Raw genomic sequence first — 25,875 nt, 5'->3', positions numbered from 1 at the left:
TGTGTCAAAGTTCTTACCGGTGGAGTGGGAGCATGCAGGTGATGGAGAGGCAACTCAGCAACTGTGTACTGATTGTTCAAGTCCTGTGGAGAAGAAAGAGGAATATGATAAACAAAAAAAAATAATTTTTTTCTTTTTTAATTGAGTAGTCCGGCCTTACCTGCTTGTTAAAATGCTCATTTCCTTTCATTTGTCTGGACAGCGACTGGTCGTTGAGGTCTGCTGAATAGGTTAGCTGGTCGCCCAGGTAGCCTATACCATCTTCTGTTAACAGAGTTAACATTGGCAGCTCTTCTGGGTCGACGAGTGGGGGTGGTGGTGAAAGATTTAGATGGTTGTCCAGGACGTCCATCTCCACCATGGGTTCCAGAAGCGGCATCAGGAGCTCGTACCATTTCACCTCCTCTCCAGTAGCCTCTCTTAGCGTCAGCTCCATGCTGGTGCAAAGACGGAGAATGCTGTAAAACACCCAGAAAAAGAAGTATAAACCTCCACATTTGAATAAAAGGTCCAAGCATCTACTCCTAAGATGTCCTCTTACAATTTTATATCACCTATTCTATCACTATTAGTTAACTTAATTAAGCCACCTGTATCCCATTGACTACAGTACCTTTTTTTTAAACTTCAAACAGCCAAAATAATTATAATACTCACATAGAGGAATATCCAAATGTCTGCAAATCAAACTAACTTTGCTCAACTCTCAATTTTGCTTTAGATGCTCCAACCAACAAGTAGCGACTCAACTCTGCCAAAAAAATGTATGGTGAGTGGGATTTATACTGTCCAGGTCACGTGACACCAAACATGTCTTTGTAACGGTCAAGTTTCTATGGTAACGGATGTGCGTCATCAACGATCATTAATAGTAATTGTAAATGTAGTTCTATTATTATTTAAATTTTTTGTTTGAAATAACAACGATATAAGCCTCAATTTTTCAGTACATTTTAAAAGTAGTAAAAAGTACACGTTTAGGTATTAAGTTCAATCATAAACTTTACAAGCCAGGCTAGCTTAGCTAGCACGCTAGCATTAGCTGCTCATGTTAGCAAAAGAAAACATACATTCATGAAACTAAAATGGCATTTGACTCCACAAATACGTACCGCTGAATTTCTTGGGTTCGTCGTTGGCCTTTCAAGAGGTCAGTAACTCGATGTTGAAAGTAGTTATATCCACAATAATGAGCAACTAAAAGTGACCAAACTGAAATAATCACCACTGTCCAAAATGGCATCTTGTAGACAAACTTTGGATTCCTAAATTTCTGTTTGTTTCAACAGCCGCCTAAAATGTTACCCTGCAGACCAAAACTAACTATAAACTCCAAAGAGATAAGACTACAAAAATAACAAGTATTCCACTTAGTAGAAAATATAAAGTGATTTAGTAGTGTTGACCAGCAGGTGCTCTCAAGCTTTTTGGGATTTCTGCCTCCTAAATGAGATTATTTTCAAAAAGACTCTCCTTATTATCCTCATGCCAATTAAAATAAACAAAATACAATTTAGCAAGTAACAAAATCTTAAAGCTTACAGAAAATGAAGAAGAACACCACTGAAACAGGCCAAATCAACACTCAACATAATGATAACATTTGTATTATTCCCTCTTAATAAAATGACCATCAGGAAAAAAACATTAAAGTGTTAACTTTTGCTCAATGGATTATATACTAGCACCTAAAGACACATGACACATTTTAACCTTCTGTCATCATTCTTTATAAAATCAAACTTGTCATTTTTAATAAACTCAGCTAGTTTGGCCTTTGCATCTCTTGATGAAGTGGATAGATTTAAGTATTTGTCCATTATGGTATTTAGATCAGCAGCACGTTTATTGTTTCTGGATTACATTACAGAAATGTCACTTTTAAATTAATTGACCCTAATGTAAGTGAGTTATTGACTGATAATGTTTGTGTTTTTGGACTCGTGGTTCCTACAGAAAGTTTTACACTTTTTAACAATATGCCATAACGTATTTTTTGCTAAAATATATAATACAATTGCAGACCCCCAACCTCTGGCTGACTTCTGGTCTCCCTGACCCCAGTTAGAGAACCCCTGCTTTGGACAACTGTTTGACAAATGTAAAGTTGTTCATTGTCCAGCAGGTGAAACTGGAGCTTGCACTTTCTCAGGTACAATGATAAATCGGACTGTAAACCTTTTACACAACAGCAACAGGTGTTTATTAAAAAAAATGATTTTATTTTAGAAGAAGCTTTGAAATGATATGCATTATAGCTTTCCACACAGTAGGAGCAAAATAAAAGCATCAATACCAACACACAGCCATTCTTTAACCATCCATGTTTGATCAGTTCTCTTTTTTACATAGTACAGAAGAATGGATGACAAGAGAGAAGCCTGACCAAGAACCAAACGAGAATATATTTTAGTTTTTTCCCATTAGTCATGACGGAACGTCTTACATTATCCTTTGAAAAAACGGGGAGCTGGAGCCTATCCCAGCTGACTTCATATGGAAGGCTTACATAGACATATAGATACAAATTGGAGAATTAACGCACGCTGTCTGCCACTAAAACCAGGCGAGTCGACCACTCGACCATCAGTGACTCACAAAGATGTCAATCAACAATGTTGTTACACTCTGGTAGTACTGCTTGCAAAGTGACAACAAAAAAACAGAGACTGATGGCAAAGTGAAGATAAAAACGTATTTAATGACAAAAAACAAGGAATGCCGAATGGAGTTGCAAAAAAGATACAGTTAAAAAAGTAAAATGCACAAATGCCAATGATGCAAAACTGTCCTTGCTTTGCGCTGGGTAGAAAATAATACAAAATACAGTAAACATAATTTCCAAACTGTCTTGTGGGATCATGAAAGGAGCACACCACCCCAAAAAACAAAGGGAGGTGGACCTGGCAGAGGGTCACTAAAACAGCGGCCCAAACACAAAGAACCAGAGGGACGGCCACCAGTCCAAGCCATGAGTCCCCGCAGCCAGCAAAGAAGATTCAGATGGCGTCGGCGAGTGGAGCAACGCTGCGACTGGCGGGGAGACGGACATCCAAGGGTTGGCCACTACGACGATACACGAGGAAGGAGTTGAGCGCAGGATATGCGCCTCTGCTTTTCCGGCCAATAAGTGAGCGGTAAATATTGGTTTCCACAGAGCTTGGTGACTGTGCCTGAAAGTAGAAATGCTTTTATTGTTTTACCACACCCCTGGCCACGCCCACAACACCACAAATAGATTGCCAATCTCTGGGAAACACTGCATACTAAAATCTGATAAACTGTATGCGTCTTCATTAACACTACTTTTAAATATTTTTATTCAATTACTGCAGAGTTTCAAGTGACTTTTTGTATGTGTGTATCAAAGTTCTTACCGGTGGAGTGGGAGCATGCAGGTGATGGACAGGCCACTCAGAGACTGTTCACTGATGGTTCATGTACTGTGGAGAAGAAAGAGGATTAGGACATATTTTCAGAAAATTTAGTTTTCTTTTTCAATTGAATGTTTTTTTTTCCCACCCTTACCTGCTTGTAGAGATGGTGGTGAATGATTTTGATAGTTGTCCAGGACGTCCATCTGCATCTCTGGTTGGAGGAGCGGCATCAGGAGCTCGTACCACTTCACCTCCTCTCCAGTAGCCTCTCTGCCGTCAGCTCCATGCTGGTGTTGCAAAAAGGTTTAACCATCTTCTCATGAGATGTCTTCTTGCAATTCCATACAACAAAATGACCTGGCATTTGAAATGTTTTGATAACTGTTAAGTCAATATAAAAATAAAATATAAAAAAATTGAAGGGAGAGCAAATATTAAAATGATATACATACAATGCTAGAATGTTAACACAAAGGGCAGAACTGTACATTGGGATGAATCATTTATGTGTCTACCTAAAGTTATGTAACTCGAAATTTCTTAAAAAGTCTTTCTTTAATTGTTGATGATATAAGTAGGGTTGTTGAAAATGTATTTTTTGGACACAACAACAACAAATAGCTACAAAAAACATTTAAAGTGTTGATATCTGAATGGGGCGTAGGGGAGATCCCAGTTGTTATTAAGCTTTTAATACATGCAATATATTTAGCTTCATTAATGCATGAAGTTTTTCTTTCCATAAACTGGAAAAAAGATGTATGAATTTATCTATGGAAGAAAGGACATTTTGATAGTAGCTTTTGTCAAACAGCAGCACATTTTCAGATCTGCCAATCTTGAAGACATTTCATGAGTACTCCCACCCCTTCTTTTCTTGTTAGATAATGACTTTGACGTTTTTTTTTCTAATTTTTTAAGTAAAATTGTATATCTACAATATGCTGTGGGCCAATAAAAATTAAGCCACAGTCAGCAGATGGCCTCAAGGCCGCATTTTGAACACCCCTGCTTTTATCTTCATCAGCGTTGAGCGTGTGAAGTTACGTGTGAGATCAACTTAAAACCTGGTTGACTATTTACCTCGTCATCTTCCTTCGACGAGGAGGACAAGGAGACTGAACTCCAAACTAAAACCGGCCAAATTCAACGAGGCTTACAAGCGTATTCCTGTTGGCAGGTCTGCTTTTTCTTTTATTGTGTCCCACAGTGGCAACCACATGGACATTCTTCTCCTGTCGAGACCTTTGTCATCTGCTTCCTCTTCTTTTTGCTCTGTAACACACAGACACACATATATATGAAGAAAACTTCACATGAACTGATAGAAGCATCTTCAGTGTTGAACATGACCATGTCTCAATGGAGATGTTTGGATGTTTTTCTAAGGGCTATGTGGGCGGAATTGTAAACTGACTTTTGATCGCATCCGTCGTCATGTCTTTCATAATGATTGTGAACGATAGGCAAAAAAAAAAGAAAAAAAGTACAGTTCCCCTTTAAAACTGGGTTACTTAAATCTTGTGTGACCAGGCTGATTGTCCCCCCAGTCTCCTCCTATCTGGAAGTGCACAAAATCGCACACGACAGCTGTACGTGCACACACATAGGTTGTTGACAGTTTGAAGTTGCATCGAAATATAACTAAAATCTGTGCTGAGAACTGCAGCGTCCTAGAAACAACTTTTTAATTAACACTACAATAAAAATATTTTATTCAAAAAACTGCAGAGTTTCAAGTGACTTTTTGTATGTGTGTCAAAGTTCTTACCGGTGTGTTGGAGCATGCAGGTGATGGGCAGGCCACTCAGAGACTGTTCACTGATGAATCATGGAAGGTGGAGAAGAAGAGAAATAAGATTAATTTTTTGGAAAATGCATTTTTTTTCTTGTCCAGCATGTTAACTGCTTGTTAACATGCTCGCTTCCTGTCATTTGGCTGGGCAGCGACTGGTCGTCGAGGTTGATGATTGCAGGGTGTGCTGAAAAGGTTAGCTGGTATTTAAAATGTATTTGTTGACACAACAACACCAAATAGCTATCGGTATAAAACAAATGTTTTAAGTGTGTATATCTCAATGGAGCCAAGGGGAGATACCAGCTTTTATTAAGCTCTTTATGCATTAATAAAGCTAAATGTAATATATGCATTAGGTTGTATTGTCTAAAATGTCTTACCCAAGAAGATCCAACAAATCTGAGGACTATCTGGAATCCATGATTAAGAACCACACTTGTGTTTTCCTTTCCAGAATTTGTATGAATTTACCTATGGAAGAAAGGACATTTTGCTTAGTAGGTTTTGTCTAACCGCAGCACAATTTCAGATCTGACAATCTTAAAGACATGTTATGAGTACTCCAACCCCCTATTTTCTTGTTATATAATGACTTTGACTTTGTTTTTCCTCATTTTTGGAGTCTATCTACAGTATGCTGTGGGCCAATTAAGAATGAGCCACAGTCAGCAAATGGCCTTTAAGCCACATTTTGAACACCCCTGTTTTTATCTTCATCAGCGTTGAGCGTGTGAAATCAACCTAAACCCTGGTTGACTATTTAGCTCGTCAGCTTCTTTTGACCTGAGCGAACAACGAAAATTAAAGAGACAAGGGGACTGAACTCCAAACTAAAACCGGCCAAAGGCAACAAAATGCGTACCTAGAGAGCAGCGAGGCGTACAAGCGTATTCCTGTTGGAAGGTCTGCCTTTTCTTTTATTGTGTCCCACAGTGGTAACCATATGGACATTTTTCTCCTATTGAGACCTTTTTCATCTGCTTCCTCTTCTTTTTGCCCTGTAACACACAGACACACATATATATGAGGAAAACTTAACATCAACTGATAGAAGCATCTTCATTCTTGAACATGACCATGGTGGACTTACATAGTTGTCTGTGCAGGACCAGTTTGGGTACATCTCTTGGTGGATATGTTTCTCAACGTCGGCTAGCTGGTAATACTTTGCTTGATCCGACGCTGAGAGTGACTTCCACTGTGGACACATAAGCACACATTTTTGTCACTCAACAACACTGTCAGCCTTTTTCACCTTGATGTACAGTATATACGTACATACAAACATGCTGTAAAAGTGATCATACTGTCACAACTTCCCATTGAATTAATCAAAAACAAGAACAACATGAGCTTTGGGGGTGCTGGAAAAAATTATAATTACATTTTAAGAGTTGATTCTTAAAATGTTGTTTTTTAGCCCATCTCCTATCTTACTCGCAGCATTTAAAATTCATACGTCAGCAGCTAAGAGGTGCTTTTGTAACCTGTAACTGTTTTATTGTAATGTATATACCAAACATTACATTGCGAGAATCAATGTCAATCCAAAATCGATTCTGAAAAGAATAGTCACCCCAAGAATCAGAATCAGGTTGTTGTAAGAGTCACATCCCTAATGAGCATGTTCTTAGGGGTGAGCAACAGGTGCTAATTTCAATAGATGTAACTTTGCCAGATCACTAACTCTTGTCTACTTTATGACAGACAAGCCAGTACAATCAGTCCCGCCTCCAACTGCACTGTTTTATTAATGAACCAATGAACCAAGGACACACTAATACAAACTGCTAATGTGAGAAAAATAAACTTTACAATCCAATCGTAAGACGAAAGTAACAATTTTCTATTGACCAATCAAAGGTTTACATTTTGTACACGCACGCACGCACACACACACACACACACACACACACACACACACACACACACACACACACACACACACACACACACACACACACACACACACACACACACACACACACACACACACATATATATATTTACATACAGTGTGAACACTAACCTTGTGACCCACGACTTTATTGGCCTCAGCGTTGTTTCTGATGTTTAGCTCAGCCTTGACCTTTGACATCTGCTCCTTCCTAAAGATCATAAATGCGTTTGGTGGCTTTTTAATGTAGGCCTTCTCTCCATCCCGCTGGGTGTATTGTTTCCTTTTTCTACAAAAAAAACAAAAAATGGTGAAGGATAAATCCTTCAATGATTGAGACAAAAATCCTCCAAACATCCACTTAAATAGTAAACAGCAACTAAAAGTAAAATAAAAACAGCTTATAGTTCACATATGTACTTTTGAGATTGTTCCTAATACTTACTGGGATGTGGAGACCAGGAAGGCAGGAAGGTCTATATAAGTTGTCCTGGAACACTCTGGCAGCATCACTGAGGGTCCTTCAAGGCTCTGCTAAGGACACAAAAAACATTTCTGTCAGAACAATGTTTTCCCTCCCTGATCTGGAAATACTATTGAGAACAGGATAACATATATCTGTACAAACCCACTGTTGGAGCCAAATTTCCCTATTTGTTTATAATGCTTTTATTTTATTTTCTGTAATTGATTGTTGGGTTCAGCATGTTGTATTTCCTTTTTTGGCAGATTGCTCCGCCCACTTCCTGTTAAGAACCAAGAAGTGTCGACAGGGAGGGGACTGTTGCTATGGTGGGGTTACCATGGCAGCCTCCTTAAATTGGGTTCAGGTGTGAGCATGGGCAGGGCGATTGGAGGACAAACAGTTTTCGACCGTGTGGTGTCGTGTCATGTGGTGGCAATGCTGGTATAATGTGCCATTCAAGGTTAGCATACTTGGTTATATAACTTACATTTGGTTTAATTTAGATAGCTTGTAATAAACGGATTGTCATATCCAAACACAGTTCTACAGTACTGGACATTCTATCATTTACACGCGTCAAACTGGTCAACACAGTCGCCCTCGGTACCAGCCCAAAGGTAAGGGCTGTACACCCACTGTATGAGTTACTTCATAAAATGATCTGGTTATCTAAACAGATCAATAAAATGAGCTGAGATTTGCAACAACTTTAAACAATTACCAAGTTAAGTCTATCAAATCAATTTGTAGCTTTTAAACAAGACTGCTGGTTTGTGGTTCTCAAAAAAGAAGAAACAATTGCAAATGATTTATTAGGAATTGCATTGTTATACTTTTTATACTGATACTAACACAAATACTGAAATACTTCCCTTTCAGGTATCTCAGAATGTGTGTCAAAGTTCTTACCGGTGGAGTGGGAGCATGCAGGTGATGGAGAGGCAACTCAGCAACTGTGTACTGATTGTTCAAGTACTGTGGAGAAGAAAGAGGAATATGATATAATTTAAAAAAAATTGTGTTTTCTTTTTTAATTGATTTGTCCAGCCTTACCTGCTTGTTAGCATGCTCGTTTCCTGTCATTTGGCTGGACAGCGACTGGTCGTTGAGGTCTGCTGAATAGGTTAGCTGGTCGCCCAGGTAGCCTATACCATCTTCTGTTAACAGGGTTAACATTGGCAGCTCTTCTGGGTCGACGAGTGGGGGTGGTGGTGAAAGATTTAGATGGTTGTCCAGGACGTCCATCTCCACCATGGGTTCCAGAAGCGGCATCAGGAGCTCGTACCATTTCACCTCCTCTCCAGTAGCCTCTCTTAGCGTCAGCTCCATGCTGGTGCAAAGATGGAGAATGCTGTAAAACAACCAGAAAAAGAAGTTTAAACCTCCACATTTGAATAAAAGGTCCAAGCATCTACTCCTAAGATGTCCTCTTACAATTTTATATCACCTATTCTATCACTATTAGTTAACTTAATTAAATCACCTGTATCCCATTGACTACAGTAACTTATTTTTTAAACTTCAAACAGCCAAAATAATTATACTCACATAGAGGAATATCCAAATGTCTGCAAATCAAACTAACTTTGCTCAACTCTACGTTTTGCTTTAGATGCTCCAACCAACAAGTAGCAACTCAACTCTGCCAAAAAAAATGTATGGTGAGTGGGATTTATACTGTCCAGGTCACGTGACACCAAACATGTCTTTGTAACGGTCAAGTTTCTATGGTAACGGATGTGCGTCATCAACGATCATTGATAGTAATTGTAAATGTACTTCTATTATTTAAAATTTTTGTTTGAAAAAACAACGATATAAGCCTCAATTCGTCAGTACATTTTAAAAGTAGTAAAAAGTACACGTTTAGGTATTAAGTTCAATCATAAACTTTACAAGCCAGGCGAGCTTAGCTAGCACGCTAGCATTAGCTGCTCATGTTAGCAAAAGAAAACATACATTCATCAAACTAAAATGGCATTTGACTTCACAAATACGTACCGCTGAATTTCTTGGGTTCATCGTTGGCCTTAAGAGGTCAGTAACTCGATATTGGAAGTAGTTATATCCACAATAATGAGCAACTAAAAGTGACCAAACTGAAATAATCACCACTGTCCAAAATGGCGTCTTTTAGACAAACTTTGGATTCCTAAATATCTGTTTAGTTCAACAGCCTCCAAATGTTATCCTACAGACTAAAACTAACTGTAAACTCCAAAGAGATAAGAGTACAAAAATAACAAGTATTCCACTTAGTAGAAAATATCAAGTGATTTAGTAGTGTTGACCAGCAGGTGCTCTCAAGCTTTTTGGGATTTCTGCCTCCTAAATGAGAGTATTTTCAAAAAGACTCTCCTTATTATCCTCATGCCAATTAAATTAAACAAAATACAATTTAGCAATATGTACTGAATGCAATTGGAATTATTTATATTTTACACATTTCAACCTAAATACTACCTGTTTAGAAGAAATGCAAGTAACAAATCTTAAAGCTTACAGAAAATGAAGAACACGACTGAAACAGGCCAAATCAACTCCCAACATAATGATAACAATATTTGTATTATTCCCTCTTAATAAAATGACCGACAGGAAAATGAACACAAAAGTGTTAACTCGGCTTTGGCTCAAAGGGTTCATTTACAAGCACCTGAAGACACATGACACATTTTGTCCTTCCCTCATTATTCTTCTTTAAATCAAACTTGTCAATTTTAATACGTTTGGGCTTTGCATCTCTTGATGAAGTGGATGAACTTAAATATTTGTCCATGATGTTATTTAGATCAGCAGTGTGCTTATTGTGTCTGGATTAAAGAGAATGATTTTCTACTGCATCACAGAAATGTCACTTTTAAATTAATTGACTCTAATGTAAGTGAGTTATTGATTCATAATGTTTGTTTTATTAGACTAGTGGTTCCTACAGAAAGTTATACACTTTGCCATAACTTTATTTTTTGCAAATAAAAAAAATAAAAATTGCAGTCCCCCAACCTGTGGCTCTCTCTGGGCATTCAAACGATCGCAACTGGACTGTTTGGTTTGTCTTAGAAGACGTTTGACCTGGATGAATGAGAACATTCAAAGACAACCTGTGGCTCACTCCTGGTCTCCCTGACCTCATTTCGAGAACACCTGATGTAGACAAATGTTTGACAGATGTCATGTTGTTCTTTGTCCACCAGGTGGTGATCTAGCTTGCACTTTCTCAGGTACAAACATAGGTGGGACTGATAACCTTTAAAGAAGTGGTCCCCAACCTTTTTGTAACTGCGGTCAACGCTTGAAATTTTTTTTTTTTTTTTTTTGTCATTAAAAAATACAATCAGGCGTGCTTACGGACTGTATCCCTGCAGACTGTATTGATCTATATTGATATATAATGTAGGAACCAGAAAAAATAATAACAGAAAGAAACAACCCTTTTGTGTGAATGAGTGTGAATGAGTGTAAATGGGGGAGGGAGGTTTTTTGGGTTGGTGCACTAATTGTAAGTGTATCTTGTGTTTTTTATATTGATTTAATAAAAAAAATAAAAATAAATAAAAATAATAACTTCTTGTGCGGCCCGGTGGTTGGGGACCACTGCTTTAACCAACAGCAACAGGCGTTTATAAAAAGAAAGTCTTTGATTTGAAAAAAGGCTTTAAAATGATAAACATTATATCTTTCCACACAGTAGGTGCAAAATAAAAGCATCAATACCAACACACAGCCGTTCTTTAACCACCAATTCTCTTTTTTACATAGCGGTAGTACAGTAGATTGGATGACAAATGATAAATGGGTTGTACTTGTATAGCGCTTTTCTACCTTCAAGGTACTCAAAGCGCTTTGACACTACTTCCACATTTACCCATTCACACACACATTCACACACTGATGGAGGGAGCTGCCATGCAAGGCGCTAACCAGCACCCATCAGGAGCAAGGGTGAAGTGTCTTGCTCAGGACACAACGGACATGACGAGGTTGGTACTAGGTGGGGATTGAACCAGGGACCCTCGGGTTGCGCACGGCCACTCTACCACTGCGCCACGCCGTCCCAACAACAAAGAAGCCGGACTAAAAAACAAAAAGTGAAGTGAATTATATTTATATAGCTCTTTTCTCAAGTGACTCAAATCACTTTACGTTGTGAAACCCAATATCTAAGTCACATTTATAAACCAGTGTGGGTGGCACTGGGAGCAGGCGGGTAAAGTGTCTTGCCCAAGGACACAACGGCAGCGACGAAGATGGCGGAAGCGGGGATCGAAACTGCAACCCTGAAGTTGCTGGCACGGCCGCTCTACCAACCGAGCTATATCGTCCCAAAAAAGCGCTTACATGTAATACTGGCTGCCTTGCAAAGAAAAATATGCAATTCATACACTGACTTTGTCTAAAACTCGATTTAAAAAACCCCAAATAATAATAATAAAAAATGTAATTTAATTTTTTGAGACAAATTAACAGTTTTAATCACATGAGGTGCTGGCTGACGAACATAATTTCTGCATTAAAGATACAATTAAGTGTAAACTGTATTATGCTAAATAAACAGTATTAGGCTTGATAGTATAATATGCATTACGTTTTTTCTCAACCACAGCTGCCAGGATTTTACTGTAAATTCTCTAGGGTTTTTTGGAAACAGGTTACAATACATCAGTTTTTTCATAGTAATTTACCTTGAGCAAAAACTGTTATTTGCTGTAAAATTAATGGATTCAACATCAGCATCCACATAGTCTAAGTCTAATTAACCAACTATTAGTGATATTGTTATCATAAGCTCTAAAGCAGACAAACAATTTATAGCGGCGACGTGATCACAAGCTTGTGTGGCTATGTTGACATCATCGAGTGGTCTGCTGCTTCCTTGCTTCCCCTAAATTTATTCTAGATTAAAAATCATGCATCTCACCTGGACATGAGACCTCTGAGTAGGTTTTACCACAAGTTGGTACACTTTGACAGCCATTTTGGACCTGAAACTGGCGAGGCCGGCACAAAAAGACACGTGTTGCGCCCGCCCTACACCCCATTTTTTCGTGAGGATTATGAGACATTTTTCATCTAAATGGGAATATATGAACATCCTAGCAGTAGGCATCCTAATGACAGCATACCTTGCACACTAAGTGATGTTTTATTATGTTTGTTGGCTCTGATAAAGTTTGCAGTAAGTAATTATCAGTGATGAAGAAAAAAAGCAAACGATGTGATGCGTTTTTGAAATTATCGCGCCGCATATGCTTAAAATGATCAAAATACGTAAATATTAAATGTTATTATGAATGTTCCCGTTACTACATTACTTATATACTTACATCATGTATATAAAACCTCAATGGAGATGTTTGTCTAAGGGCTTTGTAGGTGGAATTGTAAACTGACTTTGGATCACATTTATTTAATATTTAGAATGCGAAAAAAAACATTTGTTGTCACGTCTTTCATGATTGTGAACGATAGGCAAAAAAAAGAAAAACAAAGTACAGTTCCCCTTCAAAACTGGGTTACTTAAATCTTGTGTGACCAGGCTGACCACACATAGGTTGTTGACAGTTTGAAGTTGCTTCAAAATATAACTAAAATCTGTGAGAACTGCAGCGTCCTAGAAACAACTTTTTAATTAACACTACAATTAAATATTTTATTCAATAAACTGCAGAGTTTCAAGTGACTTTTTGTATGTGTCAAAGTTCTTGGGAGCATGCAGGTGATCGGCAGGCTACTCAGAGACTGTTCACTGATGGGTCATGGAAGGTGGAGAATCAAATCAAATCAAATCAACTTTATTTATAAAGCACATTTACAATTTACCACAGGGGTAGCCAAACTGCTGTACAATATGTAGGTTGAAAGATAACACAAGAAAAACGAGCAAACACAGCACAACACAAACAGAGCACGATAAAAAAACAAATAAAACATAGAAACAGGTTCACAGCAGGTGCATTATGGGACGCCATAGCAGGATGGAGATCACAGAGTGTTAAAGGCCATGGAATAAAAGCGTGTTTTTAAGAGCGATTTAAAAAGAGGAAGAGAGGAGGCCTGTCCAACACTCAAAGGTAAGTCATTCCAGAGCTTGGGAGCAGCAGCGCCGAAAGCTGTGTCACCTCTAAGCTTCAGCCTTGTGTCAGGGACCGTCAACAGCAGCTGATCGAGAAGAGGAGGAATAAGATTAATTTTTTGGAAAATACATTTTTTTTTCCAATTGATTGTTTTTCTTGTCCAGCCTTACCTGCTTGTTAACATGCTCGCTTCCTGTCATTTGGCTGGGCAGCGACTGGTCGTCGACGTTGATGATTGCAGGGTGTGCTGAAAAGGTTAGCTGGTATTTAAAATGTATTTGTTGACACAACAACACCAAATAGCTATCGGTATAAAACAAATGTTTTAAGTGTGTATATCTCAATGGAGCCAAGGGGAGATCCCAGCTTTTATTAAGCTCTTTATGCATTAATAAAGCTAAATGTAATATATGCATTAGGTTGTATTGTCTAAAATGTCTTACCCAAGAAGATCCAACAAATCTGAGGACTATCTGGAATCCATGATTAAGAACCACACTTGTGTTTTCCTTTCCAGAATTTGTATGAATTTACCTATGGAAGAAAGGACATTTTTCTTAGTAGGTTTTGTCTAACAGCAGCACAATTTCAGATCTGACAATCTTAAAGACATGTAATGAGTACTCCAACCCCCTCTTTTCTTGTTACATAATGACTTTGACTTTGTTTTTCCTCATTTTTGGAGTATATCTACAATATGCTGTGGGCCAATTAAGAATGAGCCACAGTCAGGAAATGGCCTTTAAGCCACATTTCCAACACTCCTGTTTTTATCTTCACCAGCGTTGAGCGTGTGAAGTTACGTGTGAGATCAACCTAAACCCTGGTTGACTATTTAGCTCGTCAGCTTCCTTTGACCTGAGCGAACAATGAAAATTAAAGAGACAAGGGGACTGAACTCCAAACTAAAACCGGCCAAATGCAACAAAATGCGTACCAAGAGAACAGCGAGGTGTACAAGTGTATTCCTGTTGGCAGGTCTGCCTTTTCTTTTATTGTGTCCCACAGTGGCAACCACATGGACATTCTTCTCCTATCGAGACCTTTTTCATCTGCTTCCTCTTTTTTTTGCCCTGTAACACACAAACACACATATATATGAGGAAAACTTAACATGAACTGATAGAAGCATCTTCATTCTTGAACATGACCATGGTGGACTTACATAGTTGTCTGTGCAGGACCAGTTTGGGTACATCTCTTGGTGGATATGTTTCTCAACGTCGGCTAGCTGGTAATACTTTGCTTGATCCGACGCTGAGAGTGACTTCCACTGTGGACACATAAGCACACATTTTTGTCACTCAACAACACTGTCAGCCTTTTTCACCTTGATGTACAGTATATACGTACATACAAACATGCTGTAAAAGTGATCATACTGTCACAACTTCCCATTGAATTAATAAAAAACAAGAACAACATGAGCTTTGAGGGTGCTGGAAAAAATTATAATTACATTTTAAGAGTTGATTCTTCAAATGTCGTTTTAGGCTATCTCCTATCTTACTCGCAGCATTTAAAATTCATACGTCAGAAGCCAAGAGGTGCTTTTGTAACCTGTAACTGTTTTATTGTAATGTATATACCAAACATTACATTGCGAGAATCATTGTCAATCCAAAATCGATTCTGAAAAGAATCGTCACCCCAAGAATCAGAATCAGTTTTTTGTAAGAGTCACATCCCTAATGAGCATGTTCTTAGGGGTGAGCAACAGGTGCTAACTTCAATAGATGTAAATTTGCCAGATCACTAACTCTTGTCTACTTTATAACAGACAAGCCAGTAAAATCAGTTCCGCCTCCAACTGCACTGTTTTATTAATGAACCAATGAACCAAGGACACACTAATACAAACTGCTAATGTGAGAAAAATAAACTTTACAATCCAATCGTAAGACGAAAGTAACAATTTTCTATTGACCAATCAAAAGTTTACATTTTGTACACGCACGCATGCACGCACGCACACACACACACACACACACACACACACACACACACACACACACACACACACACACACACACACACACACACACACACACACACACACACACACACACACACACACACACATATATATTTACATACAGTGTGAACACTAACCTTGTGACCCACAACTTTATTGGCCTCAGCGTTGTTTCTGATGTTTAGCTCAGCCTTGACCTTTGACATCTGCTCCTTCCTAAAGATCATAAATGCGTTTGGTGGCTTTTTAATGTAGGCCTTCTCTCCATCCCGCTGGGTGTATTGTTTCCTTTTTCTACAAAAACTAACAAAAGATGGTGAAGGATAAATCCTTCAATGATTGACACAAAAATCCTCCAAACATCCACTTAAATTGTAAACAGCCACTAAAAGTAAAATAAAAACAGCTTATGGTTCACATATGTGCTTTTGAGATTGTTCCTAATACTTACTGGGATGTGGAGACCAGCGTAGAGGCAGGAAGGTCTATATAAGTTGTCCTGGAACACTCTGGCAGCATCACTGAGGGTCCATCAAGGCTCTGCTAAGGACACAAAAAACATTTCTGTCAGAACAATGTTTTCCCTCCCTGATCTGGAAATACTATTGAGAACAGGATAACATATATCTGTACAAACCCACTGTATGAGTTACTTCATAAAATGATCTGGTTATCTAAACAGATCAATAAAATCATCATCATCATCATCATCATCATTTCTATTTATTCCTTTCATGAAAATGCATATGAGCTGAGATTTGCAACAACTTTAAACAATTACCAAGTTAAGTCTATCAAATCAATTTGTAGCTTTTAAACAAGACTGCTGGTTTGTGGTTCTCAAAAAAGAAGAAACAATTGCAAATGATTTATTATGAATTGCATTGTTATACTTTTTATACTGATACTAACACAAATACTGAAATACTTCCCTTTCAGGTATTTCAGAATGTGTGTCAAAGTTCTTACCGGTGGAGTGGGAGCATGCAGGTGATGGAGAGGCAACTCAGCAACTGTGTACTGATTGTTCAAGTACTGTGGAGAAGAAAGAGGATTATAATATAATAATTAAAAAAAAAAAAAAAAGTTTTCTCTTTTAATTGAGTAGGCCGGCCTTACCTGCTTGTTAAAATGCTCATTTCCTGTCATTTGGCTGGACAGCGACTGGTCGTTGAGGTCTGCTGAATAGGTTAGCTGGTCGCCCAGGTAGCCTATACCATTTTCTGTTAACAGAGTTAACATTGGCAGCTCTTCTGGGTCGACGAGTGGGGGTGGTGGTGAAAGATTTAGATGGTTGTCCAGGACGTCCATCTCCACCATGGGTTCCAGAAGCGGCATCAGGAGCTCGTACCATTTCACCTCCTCTCCAGTAGCCTCTCTCAGCGTCAGCTCCATGCTGGTGCAAAGATGGAGAAAGCTGTAACACACCCAGAAAATTAATATAAACCTCCACATTTGAATAAAAGGTCCAAGCATCTACTCCTAAGATGTCCTCTTACAATTTTATATCACCTATTCTATCACTATTAGTTAACTTAATTAAACCACCTGTATCCCATTGACTACAGTAACTTTTTTTTAAAACTTCAAACAGCCAAAATAATTATAATACTCACATAGAGGAATATCCAAATGTCTGCAAATCAAACTAACTTTGCTCAACTCTACGTTTTGCTTTAGATGCTTCAACCAACAAGTAGCGACTCAACTCTGCCAAAAAAATGTATGGTGAGTGGCATTTATACTGTCCAGGTCACGTGACACCAAATATGTCTTTGTAACGGTCAAGTTTCTATGGTAACGGATGTGCGTCATCAACGATCATTAATAGTAAATGTAAATGTATTCTATTATTATTTAAAAATTTTGTTTGAAAAAACAACGATATAAGCCTCAATTCGTCAGTACATTTTAAAAGTAGTAAAAAGTACACGTTTAGGTATTAAGTTCAATCATAAACTTTACAAGCCAGGCTAGCTTAGCTAGCACGCTAGCATTAGCTGCTCATGTTAGCAAAAGAAAACATACATTCATCAAACTAAAATGGCATTTGACTCCACAAATACGTACCGCTGAATTTCTTGGGTTCATCGTTGGCCTTTCAAGAGGTCAGTAACTCGATATTGAAAGTAGTTATGTCCACAATAATGAGCAACTAAAAGTGACCAAACTGAAATAATCACCACTGTCCAAAATGGCGTCTTTTAGACAAACTTTGGATTCCTAAATTTCTGTTTAGTTCAACAACCTCCAAATGTTACCCTACAGACTAAAACTAACTATAAACTCCAAAGAGATACGAGTACAAAAATAACAAGTATTCCACTTAGTAGAAAATATAAAGTGATTTAGTAGTGTTGACCAGCAGGTGCTCTCAAGCTTTTTGGGATTTCTGCCTCCTAAATGAGATTATTTTCAAAAAGACTCTCCTTATTATCCTCGTGCCAATTAAAATAGACAAAATACAATTCTGCCACTGGAATTATTTATATTTTAAAAGTGTCAATCTACATTCATAAGACCAAAATAATGAACGAAAAACAAATGCAATTAAGACATCTTAAAGCATTTAGTAAAAGAAGAAGAACAATAATTAAACAGGCCAAATCAACACTCAACATAATGATAACAATAATTGTATTACTTATTCCTTCTTAATAAGATGACCAGCAGGAAAGTTAACAAAAGAGCGTTAACTAGGCTTTGGCTTAATGGATTCATTTACAATCACCTGAAGACACATGACATATTTTGGCATTCTGTAATTATTTAAAAAAAAAAATCAAAGTTGTAATTTTTAATAAGCTTAGCTGGTTTGGCCTTTACATCTCTTGATGAAGTGGATGGACTTAAATATTTGTCCATTATGTTATTTAGATCAGCAGTGTGTTTGGATTTTAAAAAAGAGTGATTTACCTCCTGCATCACAAAAATATCACTTTTAAATTAATTGACCCTAACAGTGAGTTATTGACTCAGAATTGACTTTTACCAATATGCCATAACTAATTGCAAAAACAAATTGCAAACCCCCAACCTGTGGCTAACTCCTGGGTCTCCTAACTGGTTGACAAATGCAACATTGTTTATTGTCCACTAGGTGGCACTGTAGCTTGATACAATTCTAGGTGGCACTGAAAACGTTACCCAAAACACCAACAGGCTTAGTAGGGCTTAAAAAAAAAAAAAGCAAAGTTTGATATGATACACTGTACATGATATCACATCAGCAAAATAAAATCATCAATAACAACATTGATTGCAGCTATTCTTTAACCATCTACGTTTGATAAATTGCCTTTTTTATATTACATACCGGTACACGGATGAATGACAAGAAAGAATCCTCACTGAAAGCCAAAAAAGAAAAAGTAAACCCACACACAGAGAAAATGCAGAGATGAGTGTAAGGCTAACATGCGAAATGTTAACTACTTGTCCATCATGCTGCTCCCAAATACTATTTTTAATGTAAGAACTTATACTTTTTTTTGTGTGTGATCCTTTAAGTCGTATCACCGATATTGATGGTCAATTTTAACAGTATCAATAGGATAATACACAATATTGGCTTCATGAGAACGAGACTTTAACATTCATTTAAATATAGGGTTGAGACAATAAAAAGTGCCCCTGAAAGGCAGGTGGTCAGTGGGTATTTGGGGGAAGTTGGTTGGGTCCCAAAACTCCAGACAGCGGCCTTGCTTTTAAGAAAACTACCATGACAAGGTACTGGACAAAGAAACATTGTTTATTTGGATGCACAATGCAGGTGCACTTTGAAGTGTTTTATAACTCTGCATGAGCTTATGCCTGTTTAAAGTACAAATAAATAAATGCAATGAAACACATTTTTTGAGGAGCTTTGCAGGGTCTTCTGCAGCTCTGAATTTGCAGCTATTAAGTGTACTAATGATTTGACTGCATTGTCTTATCTTCATTTGCCATGTGTTGACATCTTGCTGCTGGGGGAAGCAGCCAGTGTTTCGTGTCTATGGATGCTATCTTTCATCCCGGTCGTTGTCTTCTCTGGGAATTTAATCCAGTGTTTCCTGATCAACAGCCTGGTCCAAACACAGCGCGTTTCCGATGGAACTCAAATGAAGGAGCGCGGCCTCAGCGGGCGAGTTGCACACTTGTGTGGGTATGGCTGGAAATGGCAAGGCTCGGTCGGTTTCAAAGGATAATATAAGAAATGGGGAACTGTTTCATCATCACTAGAAAAGCAAAAAGAGAAACCCATTCCTGTACTAGTACCGGTACCAAAATATATTTCGATACCTTTCGATACTTTTCTAAATAAAAGGAACCACAAAAAATTGCATTATTGGCTTTATTTTAACAAAAGGTATTACGGTACATTAAACATATGTTTCTTATTGCAAGTTTGTCCTTAAATAAAATAGTGAACATTCAAGACAACTTGTCTTTTATTAGTAAACAAACAGAAGGCTCCTAATTTAGCTGCTTATGTATGCAGTAACATATTGTGTCATTTTCCATTCTATTTTTTGGTCAAAATTATTAAGGACAAGTGGTAGAAAATGGATTATTAATCTACTTGTTCATTTACTGTTAATATCTGCTTACTTTCTCTTTTAACATGTTTTATCTACACTTCTGTTAAAATGTAATAATCACTTATTCTTCTGTTGTTTGATACTTTATATTAGTTTTGGATGATACCACAAATTTAAGTATCAAGCCGATACCAAGTCGTGACAAGATCATACATTGGTCATATTCAAAGTCCTCATGTGTCCAGGGAATATTTCCTGAGTTTATAAACATAATTTAAATTTTAAAAAAAATAAAGAAGATTTTATGATGCTAAAATTTATCGACGTAATCTTAGTAGTATTGACTAGATACGGTCTTGTACTTGGTATCATTACATTTGATGTTAGGATGTAGACGTTTGTTTACATTTTGACGCCGGTGAGTTATGGTGTGTGGTGAAACGTGTTTAGCTATTCCTCGTCCTGCAGGGATGATACTTGTAAGAAACTTACTTTAATTGTCGCCATGGAGGCGAGGATTAGTGATTTAGAAGTAGCTACAACACTACCTGGGTGACCAGCTAACCTTTTCAGCACACCCTGCAACCATCAACCTCAACGACCAGTTGCTGTCCAGCAAAATGACAGGAAACGAGCATGTTAACAAACAGGTAAGGCTGGACAACAAAACATTCAATTGAAAAAGAAAACTGCATTTTCCAAAACATATATCTTAGTCCATTTTCTTCTCCACAGTACATGAACAATCAGTACACTGTTGCTGAGTGGCCTCTCCATCACCTGCATGCTCCCACTCCACCGGTAAGAACTGAGAGGGAAGTATTTCAGTATTAGTGTTAGTATTAGTATAACAAGTATAACAATGCACATCCTAATGAATCATTTGCAACTGTTGTTTTTTTGAGAATCACAGACTAGCAGTCTTGTTTAAAAGCTACAAATTGATTTATTAAACAAGTGGGCAGCACGGTAACAGAGGGGCTAGTGCGTCTACCTCACAATACAAAGGTCCTGAGCAGTCCTGAGTTCAATCCCGGGCTCAGGATCTTTCTGTGTGGAGTTTGCATGTTCTCCCCGTGATATATACATATATATATATATATATACAGCCCGGCCAAATATTTTTAACCCAATGCGGCCCACGAGTCAAAAAGTTTGGGGACACCTGGTCTACATAAAAAGCCACCAAACGCATTTATGATAGTTAGGAAGGAGCAGATGTCAAAGGTCATGACTCAGCTAAACATCTGAAATATTATATATATATATATATATATATATATATATATATATATATATATATATATATATATATATATATATATATATCCATCCATTTTCTACCGCTTATTCCCTTTTGGGGTCGCGGGGGGCGCTGGAGCCTATCTCAGCTACAATCGGGCGGAAGGCGTATATATATATATATATATATATATATATATATATATATATATATATATATATATATATATATATATATATACAGTATATATATATATATATATATATATATATATATATATATAAATAAAATAATCACGTTTATTTTGATTGATGTTGTGATCACGATTAATTACACGATTATTGATTAATTTGAAAACATGAGAATTTACTATACCACCAAAATGCAACTTTAAATATAGTTTTAAAAAACCTGGATATAAAAAAGTAATGAATAAACCTAACAAGTAAAATAATAATAATAGCAACAAAAACACATTTAAATAACAATAGAAATATAAAACAAAACAATTAAGTTTTTTAAAATTTGTTTTTAATTCACTTTTTTTACCTTTTACACTTATTTTACCATTAAAGAGTTGTGTGCTCAATGTGGAAATAAAATGTAATGAAATATGTGTTAATTAAATGCAAAAATCCTCACATTTATTTAGCTTTGCAGTTTAGTCGCTGTTTCAAGTGACGTCACATTATTTTCCCAAACAAATGAACCCTCTCCTCACAATGTGAGTTATGGGTTATACTTGTATAGCGCTTTTCTACCTTCAAAGTACTCAAAGCGCTTTGACAGTATTTCCACATTCACCCATTCACACACACATTCACACACTGATGGCGGGAGCTGCCATGCAAGGCGCTAACCAGCAGCCATCAGGAGCAAGGGGTGAAGTGTCTTGCCCAAGGACACAACGGAAGTGACTAGGATGGTAGAAGGTGAGGATTGGCCACTCTACCAACTTCGCCACGCCGTCCCCACAATGACAACATTTCACTGACATTTATGTCGGTTTCCCTGATATTTTGCGTTTAACAGCAGATTTAATTTTATTGACCAATTATGTGACTCTGTCCGCGCGTACGTCATCGCGGAAATCAAATATGCCTTATCCCGGCCGAGTCATACCAAAGACTATAAAGATGGGACCCATTACCTCCCTGCTTGGCACTCAGCATCAAGGGTTGGAATTGAGGGTTAAATCACCAAAAATGATTCCCGGGCGCGGCACCGCTGCTGCCCACTGCTCCCCTCACCTCCCAGGGGGTGATCAAGGGGATGGGTCAAATACAGAGGACACATTTCACCACACCTAGTGTGTGTGACAATCATTGGTACTTTAACTTGAACTTAACTTACTTTTTTTTGTAGATTTGAGTGATTATTGATCAGGTATACTTGTGCCTTGTAGACGTGCTCTTTTTTTCACTCATTCGATCCTTATCTGTTTCACCGTCACAAACTCCGGAATTTGCATGCACGTTGCGCGACCCATTAATCCTTTTTTGTCAGTTATTATTTTTCATAATCATGAGAAGCCATAATGGGCAGCACGGTGGCAGAGGGGTTAGTGCGTCTGCCTCACAATACGAAGGTCCTGAGTAGTCGTGAGTTCAATCCCGGGATCTTTCTGTGTGGAGTTTGCATGTTCTCCCCGTGACTGCGTAGGTTCCCTCCGGGTACTCCGGCTTACTCCCACCTCCAAAGACATGCACCTGGGGATAGGTTGATTGGCAACACTAAATTGGCCCTAGTGTGTGAATGTGAGTGTGAATGTTGTCTGTCTATCTGTGTTGGCCCTGCGATGAGGTGGCGACTTGTCCAGAGTGTACCCCGCCTTCCGGCCGATTGTAGCTGAGATAGGCTCCAGCGCCCCCCGCGACCCCGAAGGGAATAAGCGGTAGAAAATAGATGGATGGATGGATGGAGAAGCCATAATCGAAATCGAAAATAAAAATGTGTCCTACTTCCGTGTTACTATGGGGATGTAATATGTATTTTCCTCACATTAGCAGTTTGCATTAGTGTGTACTTTGTTCATTGGTTTTATATATAATAAAACAGTGTAGTTGGAGGCGGGACTGATTTAAGTGGCTTGCTGTCATAAAGCAGACAAGAGTTAGTGCTCTGGCAAAGTTACATCTATTAACATTACAACTAAGAACATGCTTATGTGTCCACAGTGGAAGTCACTCTCAGCGTCGGATCAAGCAAAGTATTACCAGCTAGCCGACGTTGAGAAACATATCCACCAAGAGATGTACCCAAACTGGTCCTGCACAGACAACTATGTAAGTCCACCATGGTCATGTTCAAGAATGAAGATGCTTCTATCAGTTCCTGTAAAGTTTTCCTCATATATATACATATATATATGTATGTCTGTGTGTTACAGGGCAAAATGAAGAGGAAGCAGAGGACAAAGGTCTTGTGGGACACAATAAAAGAAAAGGCAGACCTGCTAACAGGAATACAATTGTACGCCTCGCTGCTTTCTAGGTACGCATTTTGTTGCATTTGGCTGGTTTTAGTTTGGAGTTCAGTCCTCTTGTCTCTTTGATTACCATCGTTTGCTTGCGTCGAAGGAAGCTGACGAGCTAAATAGTCAACCAGGGTTTAGGTTGATCTCAGACGTAATATCACACGCTCAACGCTGACGAAGATAAAAGCAGGGGTGTTCAAAATGCGGCCGAGGGGCCATTTGCTGACTTTGGCTCATTCTTAATTGACCCACGGCATTTTGTAGGTGTTTAATTAGACTTCAAAAATGAGAAAAATAAAGCCAAAATAATTATGTTAGAAGAAGAAAAGGCGTTAGCGGGGTATTCATAAAATGTCTTCAAGATTGGCAGATCTAAAAATGTGCTGCTGTTAGACAAAAGCAAACCATAATGTCCCTTCTTCCATAGATACATTCATACTTCCTTTTTCCAGATTACGGAAAGGAAAACTAAATTGTGGTTCTTAACCATGGATTACAGATAGACTTCAGATTTGTTGGATCTTATTGGGTAAGACAATCGCCCATACTACTTAAAACATGCAATACATTTAGTTTTATTAATGCATAAAGAACTTAATAACAGCTGGGATCTCCCCTATACCCCATACAGACATACACACTTTATTTTTTTATTTTTTTAATAGCTATTTGTTGTTGTTGTGTCCACAAATACATTTTCAACAACCCCACTTATATCATCAACAATTAAAGAAAGACGTTTTAAGAAATTCTGAGTTACATAACTTTCATTAGACACATAAATAATTAATTCCGATAATTTTAATATACATAATTAATATATGCATATAATTATTATTTTTTTTTTTTCAATTGACGTAACTAACAGTTATCAAAACATTTCAAATGTGTGGGGGCTCATGGCCTTGACTGGCGGCCGTCTCCCTGGTTGATTGTGGCGGGGACGTTGTTTTAGTGACCCTCTGACAGTTCCACCTCCCTTTGTTTTTTTGGGTCGCATCGTCTGGGATCCGTTCCCTGTGTGGTGTGTTTCTGTCATCATCCCATATGACATTTTGGACAATATTATGTTTCCTGTATTTTATATTATTTCCTGCCCAATGGTTTTATTTGTTGTTCCACTTCCTGTCTGCCTTTATTTCCAAGCCACATTACTTCTGGCTTGAGCACCTGCTTCTAGTTTGTAATTAGCAGACTCACATCAATCAATCAATCGATGTTTATTTATATAGCCCTAAATCACAAGTGTCTCAAAGGGCTGCACAAGCCACAACGACATCCTCGGTACAGAGCCCACATAAGGGCAAGGAAAATGCTGACAATCGCTAATCAGGTGGCTTCTTATGCCATGCCTGTTCACAGAACGATGCTGATTTAGTTCTTTTTGTATGTTTGTATGTAAAACGAAAAATGACTCGAATGGCAAAAAGAGAAAAAAAAATCATGTATATGCATTTTGATCAGGATTTTTAACCCGTGTGAAGTTAGTACCCCTTATCATTGCAAATATTAAAATAAAACTGCCATTAATTTGTCCTACGTTTGTGCCGTTTCAGTTTTGAAGTTATTCCAAAATACATTTTCTGACTATTGATGTCATCTAGCCCCCGAATTTGTCAAAATCTCCCCCAAACTGTCCCATTCGTTTGCGCTGCAAAATCTTTTTGTCAAGTATAGTTTTTATGTTATCAATGTTTTATTATTCATAACAAGCCCCACACCTTGTCAAAATCTCCCCAAACTTGTGCTGCAATGTTTTTTGTCTTGTTATTGTAATTCTTATGTTAAGAACTATTTTAGGCTTTATGTTATTACATGTTGTTATTCATAACCACAACTACCCCCACCATCCCAAACGTTTGTGATACTTTTGTGCTGGTTTTTGCTTAATTTTTTTTTTGGTCTAACTATCATAGCTTTTATGTTATTAACGTGCATAACCATCTCTCTCACCTTGTCAAAATCTCCCCAAACTTGTCCCATTGGGTTGTGCTACGTTTGTGCTTCAAACATTTTTTTTGTCTAACTATTAACGTTTTTATGTTATTA

The 25,875-nt window shown here is 37.8% G+C and overlaps 2 long non-coding RNA genes across 2 annotated transcripts; one reads left to right on the top strand and one right to left on the bottom strand.

Moving 5' to 3' along the window:
- Window positions 1–2,301: 2,301 nt before the first annotated feature.
- On the bottom strand, window positions 2,302–4,640 carry LOC133608353 (uncharacterized). The gene is made up of 4 exons (XR_012050495.1): window positions 4,461–4,640; window positions 3,529–3,664; window positions 3,378–3,443; window positions 2,302–3,173 (listed from the first exon to the last, which is right to left on the bottom strand). It is a non-coding gene; the product is annotated as an uncharacterized lncRNA (long non-coding RNA).
- A 3,282-nt stretch (window positions 4,641–7,922) lies between these two features.
- LOC133608348 (uncharacterized) lies at window positions 7,923–9,168 on the top strand. Its single transcript, XR_009815573.2, has 3 exons — window positions 7,923–7,998; window positions 8,080–8,155; window positions 8,418–9,168. It is a non-coding gene; the product is annotated as an uncharacterized lncRNA (long non-coding RNA).
- Window positions 9,169–25,875: the final 16,707 nt, after the last annotated feature.

This window comes from Nerophis lumbriciformis, linkage group LG06 (genome assembly GCF_033978685.3).
Source record: "Nerophis lumbriciformis linkage group LG06, RoL_Nlum_v2.1, whole genome shotgun sequence".
Taxonomy (NCBI): domain Eukaryota; kingdom Metazoa; phylum Chordata; class Actinopteri; order Syngnathiformes; family Syngnathidae; genus Nerophis; species Nerophis lumbriciformis.
This window is presented reverse-complemented; position numbering and strand designations above follow the sequence as displayed.